The following is a 15271-nucleotide window of genomic DNA, read 5'->3' as shown; positions in this document are numbered from 1 at the left end:
ATTACAGTGTAATAATACATTGTGTTATTATACCCCTTTATTACAGTGTAATAATACATTGTGTTATTATACCTTTATTACAGTGTAATAATACATTGTGTTATTATACATTTATTACAGTTTAATAATACATTGTGTTATTATACCTTTATTACAGTGTAATAATACACTGTGCTATTATACCTTTATTACATTGTAATAATACATTGTGTTATTTTACATTTATTACAGTGTAATAATACATTGTGATATTATACATTTATTACATTGTAATAATACATTGTGTTATTATACCTTTATTACAGTGTAATAATACATTGTGTTATTATACCTTTATTACAGTGTAATAATACATTGTGTTATTATACATTTATTACGGTGTAATAATACATTGTGTTATTATACATTTATTACAGTTTAATAATACATTGTGTTATTATACCTTTATTACAGTGTAATAATACATTGTGTTATTATACCTTTATTACATTGTAATAATACATTGTGTTATTATACCTTTATTGCAGTGTAATACATTGTGTTATTATACATTTATTACAGTGTAATTACACATTGTGTTATTATACCTTTATTACAGTGTAATAATACATTGTGTTATTACACCTTTATTACATTGTAATAATACATTGTGTTATTATACATTTATTACAGTGTAATAATACATTGTGTTATTATACCTTTATTACAGTGTAATGATACATTGTGTTATTATACATTTATTACCGTGTAATAATACATTGTGTTATTATACCTTTATTACAGTGTAATAATACATTGTGTTATTATACATTTATTACAGTGTAATAATACATTGTGTTATTATACCTTTATTACAGTGTAATAATACATTGTGTTATCATACATTTATTACAGTGTAATAATACATTGTGTTATTATACCTTTATTACAGTGTAATAATACATTGTGTTATTATACCCCTTTATTACAGTGTAATAATACATTGTGTTATTATACCTTTATTACAGTGTAATAATACATTGTGTTATTATACATTTATTACAGTTTAATAATACATTGTGTTATTATACCTTTATTACAGTGTACTAATACATTGTGTTATTATACCTTTATTACATTGTAATAATACATTGTGTTATTATACATTTATTACATTGTAATAATACATTGTGTTATTATACCTTTATTACAGTGTAATAATACATTGTGTTATTATACATTTATTACAGTGTAATAATACATTGTGTTATTATACCTTTATTACAGTGTAATAATACATTGTGTTATTATACCTTTATTACAGTGTAATAAAACATTGTGTTATTATACATTTATTACAGTGTAATAATACATTGTGTTATTATACCTTTATTACAGTGTAATAATACATTGTGTTATTATACATTTATTACAGTGTAATAATACATTGTGTTATTATACCTTTATTACAGTGTAATAATACATTGTGTTATTATACCTTTATTACAGTGTAATAAAACATTGTGTTATTATACATTTATTACAGTGTAATAATACATTGTGTTATTATACCTTTATTACAGTGTAATAATACATTGTGTTATTATACATTTATTACAGTGTAATAATACATTGTGTTATTATACCTTTATTACAGTGTAATAATACATTGTGTTATTATACCCCTTTATTACAGTGTAATAATACATTGTGTTATTATACATTTATTACAGTTTAATAATACATTGTGTTATTATACCTTTATTACAGTGTAATAATACACTGTGCTATTATACCTTTATTACATTGTAATAATACATTGTGTTATTTTACATTTATTACAGTGTAATAATACATTGTGATATTATACATTTATTACATTGTAATAATACATTGTGTTATTATACCTTTATTACAGTGTAATAATACATTGTGTTATTATACCTTTATTACAGTGTAATAATACATTGTGTTATTATACATTTATTACGGTGTAATAATACATTGTGTTATACCTTTATTACAGTGTAATAATACATTGTGTTATTATACCTTTATTACAGTGTAATAATACATTGTGTTATTATACATTTATTACGGTGTAATAATACATTGTGTTATTATACATTTATTACAGTTTAATAATACATTGTGTTATTATACCTTTATTACAGTGTAATAATACATTGTGTTATTATACCTTTATTACATTGTAATAATACATTGTGTTATTATACCTTTATTGCAGTGTAATACATTGTGTTATTATACATTTATTACAGTGTAATAATACATTGTGTTATTTTACATTTATTACAGTGTAATAATACATTGTGTTATCATACCTTTATTACAGTGTAATAACACAATGTATTATTATACCTTTCTTACAGTGTAATAATACATTGTGTTATTATACCTTTATTACAGTGTAATAATACATTGTGTTATTATACCTTTATTACAGTGTAATACATTGTGTTATTATACATTTATTACAGTGTAATAATAAATTGTGTTATTATACATTTCTTACAGTGTAATAATACATTGTGTTATTATACATTTATTACAGTGTAATAATAAATTGTGTTATTATACATTTCTTACAGTGTAATAATACATTGTGTTATTATACCTTTATTACAGTGTAATAATACATTGTGTTATTATACATTTATTACCGTGTAATAATACATTGTGTTATTATACATTTATTACAGTGTAATAATACATTGTGTTATTATACATTTATTACAGTGTAATAATGCATTGTGTTATTATACCTTTATTACAGTGTAATAATACATTGTGTTATTATACCTTTATTACAGTGTAATAATACATTGTGTTATTATACCTTTATTACAGTGTAATAATACATTGTGTTATTATACCTTTATTACAGTGTAATAATACATTGTGTTATCATACATTTATTACAGTGTAATAATACATTGTGTTATTATACCTTTATTACAGTGTAATAATACATTGTGTTATTATACCCCTTTATTACAGTGTAATAATACATTGTGTTATTATACCTTTATTACAGTGTAATAATACATTGTGTTATTATACATTTATTACAGTTTAATAATACATTGTGTTATTATACCTTTATTACATTGTAATAATACATTGTGTTATTATACCTTTATTACATTGTAATAATACATTGTGTTATTATACATTTATTACATTGTAATAATACATTGTGTTATTATACCTTTATTAAAGTGTAATAATACATTGTGTTATTATACATTTATTACAGTGTAATAATACATTGTGTTATTATACCTTTATTACAGTGTAATGATACATTGTGTTATTATACATTTATTACAGTGTAATAATACATTGTGTTATTATACCTTTATTACAGTGTAATAATACATTGTGTTATTATACCCCTTTATTACAGTGTAATAATACATTGTGTTATTATACCTTTATTACAGTGTAATAATACATTGTGTTATTATACATTTATTACAGTTTAATAATACATTGTGTTATTATACCTTTATTACATTGTAATAATACATTGTGTTATTATACCTTTATTACATTGTAATAATACATTGTGTTATTATACATTTATTACATTGTAATAATACATTGTGTTATTATACCTTTATTACAGTGTAATAATACATTGTGTTATTATACATTTATTACAGTGTAATAATACATTGTGTTATTATACCTTTATTACAGTGTAATAATACATTGTGTTATTATACCTTTATTACAGTGTAATAAAACATTGTGTTATTATACATTTATTACAGTGTAATAATACATTGTGTTATTATACCTTTATTACAGTGTAATAATACATTGTGTTATTATACATTTATTACAGTGTAATAATACATTGTGTTATTATACCTTTATTACAGTGTAATAATACATTGTGTTATTATACCCCTTTATTACAGTGTAATAATACATTGTGTTATTATACCTTTATTACAGTGTAATAATACATTGTGTTATTATACATTTATTACAGTTTAATAATACATTGTGTTATTATACCTTTATTACAGTGTAATAATACACTGTGCTATTATACCTTTATTACATTGTAATAATACATTGTGTTATTTTACATTTATTACAGTGTAATAATACATTGTGATATTATACATTTATTACATTGTAATAATACATTGTGTTATTATACCTTTATTACAGTGTAATAATACATTGTGTTATTATACCTTTATTACAGTGTAATAATACATTGTGTTATTATACATTTATTACGGTGTAATAATACATTGTGTTATTATACATTTATTACAGTTTAATAATACATTGTGTTATTATACCTTTATTACAGTGTAATAATACATTGTGTTATTATACCTTTATTACATTGTAATAATACATTGTGTTATTATACCTTTATTGCAGTGTAATACATTGTGTTATTATACATTTATTACAGTGTAATTACACATTGTGTTATTATACCTTTATTACAGTGTAATAATACATTGTGTTATTACACCTTTATTACATTGTAATAATACATTGTGTTATTATACATTTATTACAGTGTAATAATACATTGTGTTATTATACCTTTATTACAGTGTAATGATACATTGTGTTATTATACATTTATTACCGTGTAATAATACATTGTGTTATTATACCTTTATTACAGTGTAATAATACATTGTGTTATTATACATTTATTACAGTGTAATAATACATTGTGTTATTATACCTTTATTACAGTGTAATAATACATTGTGTTATCATACATTTATTACAGTGTAATAATACATTGTGTTATTATACCTTTATTACAGTGTAATAATACATTGTGTTATTATACCCCTTTATTACAGTGTAATAATACATTGTGTTATTATACCTTTATTACAGTGTAATAATACATTGTGTTATTATACATTTATTACAGTTTAATAATACATTGTGTTATTATACCTTTATTACAGTGTACTAATACATTGTGTTATTATACCTTTATTACATTGTAATAATACATTGTGTTATTATACATTTATTACATTGTAATAATACATTGTGTTATTATACCTTTATTACAGTGTAATAATACATTGTGTTATTATACATTTATTACAGTGTAATAATACATTGTGTTATTATACCTTTATTACAGTGTAATAATACATTGTGTTATTATACCTTTATTACAGTGTAATAAAACATTGTGTTATTATACATTTATTACAGTGTAATAATACATTGTGTTATTATACCTTTATTACAGTGTAATAATACATTGTGTTATTATACATTTATTACAGTGTAATAATACATTGTGTTATTATACCTTTATTACAGTGTAATAATACATTGTGTTATTATACCTTTATTACAGTGTAATAAAACATTGTGTTATTATACATTTATTACAGTGTAATAATACATTGTGTTATTATACCTTTATTACAGTGTAATAATACATTGTGTTATTATACATTTATTACAGTGTAATAATACATTGTGTTATTATACCTTTATTACAGTGTAATAATACATTGTGTTATTATACCCCTTTATTACAGTGTAATAATACATTGTGTTATTATACATTTATTACAGTTTAATAATACATTGTGTTATTATACCTTTATTACAGTGTAATAATACACTGTGCTATTATACCTTTATTACATTGTAATAATACATTGTGTTATTTTACATTTATTACAGTGTAATAATACATTGTGATATTATACATTTATTACATTGTAATAATACATTGTGTTATTATACCTTTATTACAGTGTAATAATACATTGTGTTATTATACCTTTATTACAGTGTAATAATACATTGTGTTATTATACATTTATTACGGTGTAATAATACATTGTGTTATACCTTTATTACAGTGTAATAATACATTGTGTTATTATACCTTTATTACAGTGTAATAATACATTGTGTTATTATACATTTATTACGGTGTAATAATACATTGTGTTATTATACATTTATTACAGTTTAATAATACATTGTGTTATTATACCTTTATTACAGTGTAATAATACATTGTGTTATTATACCTTTATTACATTGTAATAATACATTGTGTTATTATACCTTTATTGCAGTGTAATACATTGTGTTATTATACATTTATTACAGTGTAATAATACATTGTGTTATTTTACATTTATTACAGTGTAATAATACATTGTGTTATCATACCTTTATTACAGTGTAATAACACAATGTATTATTATACCTTTCTTACAGTGTAATAATACATTGTGTTATTATACCTTTATTACAGTGTAATAATACATTGTGTTATTATACCTTTATTACAGTGTAATACATTGTGTTATTATACATTTATTACAGTGTAATAATAAATTGTGTTATTATACATTTCTTACAGTGTAATAATACATTGTGTTATTATACATTTATTACAGTGTAATAATAAATTGTGTTATTATACATTTCTTACAGTGTAATAATACATTGTGTTATTATACCTTTATTACAGTGTAATAATACATTGTGTTATTATACATTTATTACCGTGTAATAATACATTGTGTTATTATACATTTATTACAGTGTAATAATACATTGTGTTATTATACATTTATTACAGTGTAATAATGCATTGTGTTATTATACCTTTATTACAGTGTAATAATACATTGTGTTATTATACCTTTATTACAGTGTAATAATACATTGTGTTATTATACCTTTATTACAGTGTAATAATACATTGTGTTATTATACCTTTATTACAGTGTAATAATACATTGTGTTATCATACATTTATTACAGTGTAATAATACATTGTGTTATTATACCTTTATTACAGTGTAATAATACATTGTGTTATTATACCCCTTTATTACAGTGTAATAATACATTGTGTTATTATACCTTTATTACAGTGTAATAATACATTGTGTTATTATACATTTATTACAGTTTAATAATACATTGTGTTATTATACCTTTATTACATTGTAATAATACATTGTGTTATTATACCTTTATTACATTGTAATAATACATTGTGTTATTATACATTTATTACATTGTAATAATACATTGTGTTATTATACCTTTATTAAAGTGTAATAATACATTGTGTTATTATACATTTATTACAGTGTAATAATACATTGTGTTATTATACCTTTATTACAGTGTAATGATACATTGTGTTATTATACATTTATTACCGTGTAATAATACATTGTGTTATTATACCTTTATTACAGTGTAATAATACATTGTGTTATTATACATTTATTACAGTGTAATAATACATTGTGTTATTATACCTTTATTACAGTGTAATAATACATTGTGTTATCATACATTTATTACAGTGTAATAATACATTGTGTTATTATACCTTTATTACAGTGTAATAATACATTGTGTTATTATACCCCTTTATTACAGTGTAATAATACATTGTGTTATTATACCTTTATTACAGTGTAATAATACATTGTGTTATTATACATTTATTACAGTTTAATAATACATTGTGTTATTATACCTTTATTACAGTGTACTAATACATTGTGTTATTATACCTTTATTACATTGTAATAATACATTGTGTTATTATACATTTATTACATTGTAATAATACATTGTGTTATTATACCTTTATTACAGTGTAATAATACATTGTGTTATTATACATTTATTACAGTGTAATAATACATTGTGTTATTATACCTTTATTACAGTGTAATAATACATTGTGTTATTATACCTTTATTACAGTGTAATAAAACATTGTGTTATTATACATTTATTACAGTGTAATAATACATTGTGTTATTATACCTTTATTACAGTGTAATAATACATTGTGTTATTATACATTTATTACAGTGTAATAATACATTGTGTTATTATACCTTTATTACACTGTAATAATACATTGTGTTATTATACCTTTATTACAGTGTAATAAAACATTGTGTTATTATACATTTATTACAGTGTAATAATACATTGTGTTATTATACCTTTATTACAGTGTAATAATACATTGTGTTATTATACATTTATTACAGTGTAATAATACATTGTGTTATTATACCTTTATTACAGTGTAATAATACATTGTGTTATTATACCCCTTTATTACAGTGTAATAATACATTGTGTTATTATACATTTATTACAGTTTAATAATACATTGTGTTATTATACCTTTATTACAGTGTAATAATACACTGTGCTATTATACCTTTATTACATTGTAATAATACATTGTGTTATTTTACATTTATTACAGTGTAATAATACATTGTGATATTATACATTTATTACATTGTAATAATACATTGTGTTATTATACCTTTATTACAGTGTAATAATACATTGTGTTATTATACCTTTATTACAGTGTAATAATACATTGTGTTATTATACATTTATTACGGTGTAATAATACATTGTGTTATACCTTTATTACAGTGTAATAATACATTGTGTTATTATACCTTTATTACAGTGTAATAATACATTGTGTTATTATACATTTATTACGGTGTAATAATACATTGTGTTATTATACATTTATTACAGTTTAATAATACATTGTGTTATTATACCTTTATTACAGTGTAATAATACATTGTGTTATTATACCTTTATTACATTGTAATAATACATTGTGTTATTATACCTTTATTGCAGTGTAATACATTGTGTTATTATACATTTATTACAGTGTAATAATACATTGTGTTATTTTACATTTATTACAGTGTAATAATACATTGTGTTATCATACCTTTATTACAGTGTAATAACACAATGTATTATTATACCTTTCTTACAGTGTAATAATACATTGTGTTATTATACCTTTATTACAGTGTAATAATACATTGTGTTATTATACCTTTATTACAGTGTAATACATTGTGTTATTATACATTTTAATACATTGTGTTATTATACATTTATTACAGTGTAATAATAAATTGTGTTATTATACATTTCTTACAGTGTAATAATACATTGTGTTATTATACATTTATTACAGTGTAATAATAAATTGTGTTATTATACATTTCTTACAGTGTAATAATACATTGTGTTATTATACCTTTATTACAGTGTAATAATACATTGTGTTATTATACATTTATTACCGTGTAATAATACATTGTGTTATTATACATTTATTACAGTGTAATAATACATTGTGTTATTATACATTTATTACAGTGTAATAATGCATTGTGTTATTATACCTTTATTACAGTGTAATAATACATTGTGTTATTATACCTTTATTACAGTGTAATAATACATTGTGTTATTATACCTTTATTACAGTGTAATAATACATTGTGTTATTATACCTTTATTACAGTGTAATAATACATTGTGTTATCATACATTTATTACAGTGTAATAATACATTGTGTTATTATACCTTTATTACAGTGTAATAATACATTGTGTTATTATACCCCTTTATTACAGTGTAATAATACATTGTGTTATTATACCTTTATTACAGTGTAATAATACATTGTGTTATTATACATTTATTACAGTTTAATAATACATTGTGTTATTATACCTTTATTACATTGTAATAATACATTGTGTTATTATACCTTTATTACATTGTAATAATACATTGTGTTATTATACATTTATTACATTGTAATAATACATTGTGTTATTATACCTTTATTAAAGTGTAATAATACATTGTGTTATTATACATTTATTACAGTGTAATAATACATTGTGTTATTATACCTTTATTACAGTGTAATAATACATTGTGTTATTATACCTTTATTACAGTGTAATAAAACATTGTGTTATTATACATTTATTACAGTGTAATAATACATTGTGTTATTATACCTTTATTACAGTGTAATAATACATTGTGTTATTATACATTTATTACAGTGTAATAATACATTGTGTTATTATACCTTTATTACAGTGTAATAATACATTGTGTTATTATACCCCTTTATTACAGTGTAATAATACATTGTGTTATTATACCTTTATTACAGTGTAATAATACATTGTGTTATTATACATTTATTACAGTTTAATAATACATTGTGTTATTATACCTTTATTACAGTGTAATAATACACTGTGCTATTATACCTTTATTACATTGTAATAATACATTGTGTTATTTTACATTTATTACAGTGTAATAATACATTGTGATATTATACATTTATTACATTGTAATAATACATTGTGTTATTATACCTTTATTACAGTGTAATAATACATTGTGTTATTATACCTTTATTACAGTGTAATAATACATTGTGTTATTATACATTTATTACGGTGTAATAATACATTGTGTTATTATACATTTATTACAGTTTAATAATACATTGTGTTATTATACCTTTATTACAGTGTAATAATACATTGTGTTATTATACCTTTATTACATTGTAATAATACATTGTGTTATTATACCTTTATTGCAGTGTAATACATTGTGTTATTATACATTTATTACAGTGTAATTATACATTGTGTTATTATACCTTTATTACAGTGTAATAATACATTGTGTTATTACACCTTTATTACATTGTAATAATACATTGTGTTATTATACATTTATTACAGTGTAATAATACATTGTGTTATTATACCTTTATTACAGTGTAATAATACATTGTGTTATTATACATTTATTACCGTGTAATAATACATTGTGTTATTATACATTTATTACAGTGTAATAATACATTGTGTTATTATACATTTATTACAGTGTAATAATGCATTGTGTTATTATACCTTTATTACAGTGTAATAATACATTGTGTTATTATACATTTATTACAGTGTAATAATACATTGTGTTATTATACCTTTATTACAGTGTAATAATACATTGTGTTATCATACATTTATTACAGTGTAATAATACATTGTGTTATTATACCTTTATTACAGTGTAATAATACATTGTGTTATTATACCCCTTTATTACAGTGTAATAATACATTGTGTTATTATACCTTTATTACAGTGTAATAATACATTGTGTTATTATACATTTATTACAGTTTAATAATACATTGTGTTATTATACCTTTATTACAGTGTAATAATACATTGTGTTATTATACCTTTATTACATTGTAATAATACATTGTGTTATTATACATTTATTACATTGTAATAATACATTGTGTTATTATACCTTTATTACAGTGTAATAATACATTGTGTTATTATACATTTATTACAGTGTAATAATACATTGTGTTATTATACCTTTATTACAGTGTAATAATACATTGTGTTATTATACCTTTATTACAGTGTAATAAAACATTGTGTTATTATACATTTATTACAGTGTAATAATACATTGTGTTATTATACCTTTATTACAGTGTAATAATACATTGTGTTATTATACATTTATTACAGTGTAATAATACATTGTGTTATTATACCTTTATTACAGTGTAATAATACATTGTGTTATTATACCTTTATTACAGTGTAATAAAACATTGTGTTATTATACATTTATTACAGTGTAATAATACATTGTGTTATTATACCTTTATTACAGTGTAATAATACATTGTGTTATTATACATTTATTACAGTGTAATAATACATTGTGTTATTATACCTTTATTACAGTGTAATAATACATTGTGTTATTATACCCCTTTATTACAGTGTAATAATACATTGTGTTATTATACCTTTATTACAGTGTAATAATACATTGTGTTATTATACATTTATTACAGTTTAATAATACATTGTGTTATTATACCTTTATTACAGTGTAATAATACACTGTGCTATTATACCTTTATTACATTGTAATAATACATTGTGTTATTATACCTTTATTACAGTGTAATAATAAATTGTTATTATACCTTTATTACAGTGTAATAATGTATTGTGTTATTATACATTTATTACGGTGTAATAATACATTGTGTTATTATACATTTATTACAGTTTAATAATACATTGTGTTATTATACCTTTATTACAGTGTAATAATACATTGTGTTATACCTTTATTACAGTGTAATAATACATTGTGTTATTATACCTTTATTACAGTGTAATAATACATTGTGTTATTATACATTTATTACGGTGTAATAATACATTGTGTTATTATACATTTATTACAGTTTAATAATACATTGTGTTATTATACCTTTATTACAGTGTAATAATACATTGTGTTATTATACCTTTATTACATTGTAATAATACATTGTGTTATTATACCTTTATTGCAGTGTAATACATTGTGTTATTATACATTTATTACAGTGTAATTATACATTGTGTTATTATACCTTTATTACAGTGTAATAATACATTGTGTTATTACACCTTTATTACATTGTAATAATACATTGTGTTATTATACATTTATTACAGTGTAATAATACATTGTGTTATTATACCTTTATTACAGTGTAATAATACATTGTGTTATTATACATTTATTACAGTGTAATAATACATTGTGCTATTATACATTTATTACAGTCTAATAACACATTGTGGTATTATACCTTTATTACAATGTTATAATACATTGTGTTATTATACATTTATTACAATGTAATAATACATTGTGTTATTATACATTTATTACAATGTAATAATACATTGTGTTATTATACCTTTATTACAGTGTAATAACACATTGTGGTATTATACCTTTATTACAGTGTAATAATTCATTGTCTAATCATACATTTATTACAGTGTAATAATACATTGTGTTATTATACATTTATTACAATGTAATAATACATTGTGTTATTATACCTTTATTACAGTATAATAATATATTGTGAAATTATACCTTTATTAAAGTGTAATAATACACTGTGCTATTATACCTTTATTACATTGTAATAATACATTGTGTTATTTTACAATTATTACAGTGTAGTAATACATTGTGTTATTATACCTTTATTACAGTGTAATAATACATTGTGATATTATACATTTATTACATTGTAATAATACATTGTGTTATTATACCTTTATTACATTGTAATAATACATTGTGTTATTATACCTTTATTACAGTGTAATAATACATTGTGTTATTATACCTTTATTACAGTGTAATAATACATTGTGTTATTATACATTTATTACGGTGTAATAATACATTGTGTTATTATACATTTATTACAGTGTAATAATACATTGTGTTATTTTACATTTATTACAGTGTAATAATACATTGTGTTATTATACATTTATTACAGTGTAATAATACATTGTGTTTTATACCTTTATTACAGTGTAATAATACATTGTGTTATTATACATTTATTACAGTGTAATAATACATTGTGTTATTATACATTTCTTACAGTGTAATAATACATTGTGTTATTATACATTTCTTACAGTGTAATAATACATTGTGTTATTATACATTTATTACAGTGTAATAATACATTGTGTTATTATACATTTATTACAGTGTAATAATACATTGTGTTTTATACCTTTATTACAGTGTAATAATACATTGTGTTATTATACATTTATTACAGTGTAATAATACATTGTGTTATTTTACATTTATTACAGTGTAATAATACATTGTGTTTTATACCTTTCTTACAGTGTAATAATACATTGTGTTATTATACCTTTATTACAGTGTAATAATACATTGTGTTATTTTACATTTATTACAGTGTAATAATACATTGTGTTATTATACCTTTATTACAGTGTAATAATACATTGTGTTATTACACCTTTATTATATTGTAATAATACATTGTGTTATTATACATTTATTACAGTGTAATAATACATTGTGTTATTTTACATTTATTACAGTGTAATAATACATTGTGTTATTATACCTTTATTACAGTGTAATAATACATTGTGTTATTATACCCCTTTATTACAGTGTAATAATACATTGTGTTATTTTACCTTTATTGCAGTGTAATTATACATTGTGTTATTACACCTTTATTACAGTGTAATAATACATTGTGTTATTATACATTTATTACAGTGTAATTATACATTGTGTTATTACACCTTTATTACATTGTAATAATACATTGTGTTATTATACATTTATTACAGTGTAATAATACATTGTGTTATTATACCTTTATTACAGTGTAATAATACATTGTGTTATTATACATTTATTACAGTGTAATAATACATTGTGCTATTATACATTTATTACAGTCTAATAACACATTGTGGTATTATACCTTTATTACAATGTTATAATACATTGTGTTATTATACATTTATTACAATGTAATAATACATTGTGTTATTATACATTTATTACAATGTAATAATACATTGTGTTATTATACCTTTATTACAGTGTAATAATTCATTGTCTAATCATACATTTATTACAGTGTAATAATACATTGTGTTATTATACATTTATTACAATGTAATAATACATTGTGTTATTATACCTTTATTACAGTATAATAATATATTGTGAAATTATACCTTTATTAAAGTGTAATAATACACTGTGCTATTATACCTTTATTACATTGTAATAATACATTGTGTTATTTTACATTTATTACAGTGTAATAATACATTGTGTTATTATACCTTTATTACAGTGTAATAATACATTGTGATATTATACATTTATTACATTGTAATAATACATTGTGTTGTTATACCTTTATTACAGTGTAATAATACATTGTGTTATTATACCTTTATTACATTGTAATAATACATTGTGTTATTTTACATTTATTACAGTGTAATAATACATTGTGTTATTATACCTTTATTACAGTGTAATAATACATTGTGATATTATACATTTATTACATTGTAATAATACATTGTGTTATTATACCTTTATTACAGTGTAATAATACATTGTGTTATTATACCTTTATTACAGTGTAATAATACATTGTGTTATTATACATTTATTACGGTGTAATAATACATTGTGTTATTATACATTTATTACAGTGTAATAATACATTGTGTTATTACACCTTTATTACATTGTAATAATACATTGTATTATTATACATTTATTACAGTGTAATAATACATTGTGTTATTATACCTTTATTACAGTGTAATAATACATTGTGTTATTATACATTTATTACAGTGTAATAATACATTGTGTTATTATACCTTTATTACAGTGTAATAATACATTGTGTTATCATACATTTATTACAGTGTAATAATA

This window comes from Scardinius erythrophthalmus (genome assembly GCF_964197995.2).
Source record: "Scardinius erythrophthalmus genome assembly, chromosome: 23".
NCBI classification, from domain to species: domain Eukaryota; kingdom Metazoa; phylum Chordata; class Actinopteri; order Cypriniformes; family Leuciscidae; genus Scardinius; species Scardinius erythrophthalmus.
The sequence above is the reverse complement of the archived record's forward strand: the minus strand, read 5'-3'. Positions refer to the sequence as shown.